Raw genomic sequence first — 3571 nt, 5'->3', positions numbered from 1 at the left:
ACTGGACTTTGATCGACTGCCCATACATATGCCTATATTTATGTGAAAGCAACACATCTTTCCATTTGTACAGTTTCTGGAAAAAAGAGCAGCCGGAGGTGGCATGTTGCTATTTTAACAGTATTTTGACTTTTTTCCTGACTACTTTCTTTCTCAACAGAATTTTAATCACTGAAAATGAAGTGGCACTGTGAAAGATTAATTATTCTGGGAATAGCAGCTCGATTTTGGACACCATCTTTCTTCAGCCTTTTGGTCTGTTGGGTCCCGTGGGACCACTGGAACTGCTGAATGCCATGTGAGAGTTACACTTGGAATTTGGTTGTGTGCTGAAGTGTAGACCATAGTTTCCCAGGAAAAATGGCATTAGAAAGCAGCTTGCCAGAGCCAGAGCATTAAAACTGCTGCTGCTCCTGGTTGGTATCTGGTGAGCCTTTGAGGAGGAGGGGAGATAGATGGAAGCACTGCAGCTGAAATGAGTTGTCACACTCAGGGACAGGTTGTGTCCTCCTTCTTTTGTACATCTGTGCAGTGAACAGAAGAGAATGATACCTGTGCTGGTTTTAATTTACTTAGTAATAATAAAAGTCACAAACTTCAGCAGTAGAAAAATACATGGATGTTTTCTTATAGCTCTTGGCAGTTCTATATAGACTTTTCTGAAATGAATGTCTCATCTTCATTCCTGTTACTATCTGTACTAACCAGCTTAAACTAGTACAGCTATGACTCCTGGTATTGTAAAAAATGTCTTAGTTTGCAGTGTAGTCAAGCCCTATGCCTTTGAATGGGCAAAAAAAAGACATAATTAAATTTCCATGAAGAGCCATTTGCGTAACAAGAAGGATTCCAAGAGCATTTAGCTTTGTTTTCTTTGTTTATCTTTTTCTTATTTTATTTTAATCTTCCAGAATATGTACAAATCTCAAAGCATTATTTCTTGCTTTCTGGAAAGTATTTTCTCCACTTTCCCTACTCCTTTCCCATTTTTTGCTGCTTAATTCTCATCATTGGAACTAAATGCCAGGAGGAAATATTGTTATGGGATTCATATAACAAACGAATAGATTTCTCACTACTGATGTGCACAGCTGTTCAATATGGATTATGGTTAAAAAAAGCTATCAGAAATATTGCATGAGGAATTAAAATACTTTTTTGGTTTCTGCTCTCAATAGATTCTTGTAAGATTTGAGTAACTCTTAAAATGTTTTGGATTGGAAGTTCTAGGGGAACAAATAATTTAACATATTATTTCACCATCAATAAGAACCTGCATTAAATTAATAAAGTCAAAAGAAATTAATTTGTATAAATCTTAACGCTCAAGAAGTGTTTGTTCTTCAGCGGGAAAAAGTTCTGATGTCACAATTCAGTATTGTGATACAGTCTGCCAATCTTCTTTGCTGATTTTTTATAAATTATTTGCTGCTCCTTAATGTTGAAAATTAGTACAATACATTTTTGTTCTTTTCCTATTCCTTAGGAATGTTCCTATTCCTGCATTGGAAAGTTAGCTATAAATACGTTATTATTTAGAATGAATCATTGCTCATTTAAGAGTTTTAGTGATTAAATGTGTTCACACAATTATGTCTAATGTATTAAGAATGAAATGTATTCAGAAAAGGACATACATGTTTCATACAAGTCTCTCAGGGTGAAGAATTTTCCTATATTATTGTAATATATTACAATAATATAGGAAAATTTAGATAGAAAAAAAATTTAAAATCAAAATGTTCCAACTGGGAATTTTATTCTCTTTAAAGACTTCAGTAAAAGGTATTTATTAATTTCTTCACTCTCTTCTGACTTATTTCCTCTACAATTATCAGACAAATTTATTTCTCTTTCTGGCACTTTTTATGCTTTTTCTAGCTGGATTTTTAGCCACTTTCTTATGGAGAATGCACACAGAAGCCATATAAAGTTGTTCAATAATTTCAACTCTAGAATTTCAGAATTTAATTTGCTTGTAAGTCTGCCAAACTTTGACTAAAATGTTTGAACTAAAATGTTGCCTCCCATGTAATTACACTGGTGATGGAAGGGGAAACAAGCTTCAGTCAAATGTGATTTGTCTGGGGCTTTTTGAGAATGGGCAAACCTCATCTAATTGCCAATGTCAGTAAGTATTGCGCTGAGTTATAGCTTCTGTCAAAAAATAAAGTGAGGTCATTCTGATATCAGAAATACACTTGATGTGACACCTGTGGATATTTGGCCAAACTATGAACCTTCTTAAATCTCAAGTGTCTAATTAGAGCCAGCCACATTCACAATAGAGACTATTGGTGTTTAGAAACTGTCTGAATATTTCATTTGAACTGGGCATGTTAAAATCCAGGACTGGAAGGTGTGAGCAGAATTTTCCTTAGAGTTGCCCCTTTCAGCTGTCAGGAACTATTGTCATATTAGGTACTGGAAAATAGATATGAACTTGCCCTTTGTTTCCTGTATTGCTGCCTAGAAAGGGAGGATGCACCAATGCGTGGAATCAACAGTTGTGAAAAGCTAAAGGAAGTGTAGAAATGACAGGGAGATTAGGGTGAAGGACAAGGTGAAAGATAGATGAAGATAAACACTTTCCTCAGGCATATATTGGACTCTTAACAATAGTACTCTTGTCCCTGAGGTGTGGAAATAATAATGCCAGTAAATCTCACAGAGGTGCTGTCAAGAGTGCTCATGACAACTGTATATTCAGGTATTATACACAGAACAAAAAAAAAAAAATCACAAATAAATAGATATACAAGGTGCATGATGTACAGCAAATACAGGGCTCCATACTGAGTGATAGAAACCACAAAGTATCAATTACAGTATTTGAAGTATTTTTCCATTATAACTACTAAGTGCGTAGGTATCCTATGGAAAAATAATTGTAATCCTGGTGTTTAAAAAACAATACCTTAAAAACTGTCAGAAACTGTCAGATACAGTTTATGAAGCTCTGATTCATAAAAAAAAACAATACCTTAAAAACTGTCAGATACTTATGAAGCTCTGATTCATAATCTATCATCTAATCTTAGCAAAAAAGCAAAAGGAGCAGTCACAAATCAGTAAGATGTTTATATGTTCTGAGGTTTGCCGTCATCACTTTCTAATGTCTTTCTAACTTACCTTTTGCATACTGTCTCGACCATAAGGAACATGCAAAGGAAAGACCTTTGCATCCTGGCAGGAATTCAGTGTGTATCTTATTGTGTTTCACACAAGATTTTCAAAACTTCATCTGAAGACAGACTTTTTTTTTTAACACACCCCTCAATCATCATATGTGTTTAGATCACAGTAGAATATCTGAAAGAATTTTAGAGGTAAATAATGCTTTATCATTTCAATATGTTAATTAGAAAATATTGCTATTTTAATTGCAGAAGTGTGTATTGTTGACAAAAGAAAGAGAGCCTAATGTACTTTGTATATCCTCTGTTGACTGATTTCCCTTTAATTTGTAGCACATTTTCTTTACACTACTTTATGTGCTTAGATGTGTCCTCATTCGACTTTTGGCTCAAGCAAATAACTCCAGAAATGAAGGATATGCCTACTGAGATCA

Source organism: Geospiza fortis, unplaced genomic scaffold, assembly GCF_000277835.1.
Source record: "Geospiza fortis unplaced genomic scaffold, GeoFor_1.0 scaffold195, whole genome shotgun sequence".
Classification (NCBI taxonomy): Eukaryota; Metazoa; Chordata; class Aves; order Passeriformes; family Thraupidae; genus Geospiza; species Geospiza fortis.
This window is presented reverse-complemented; position numbering follows the sequence as displayed.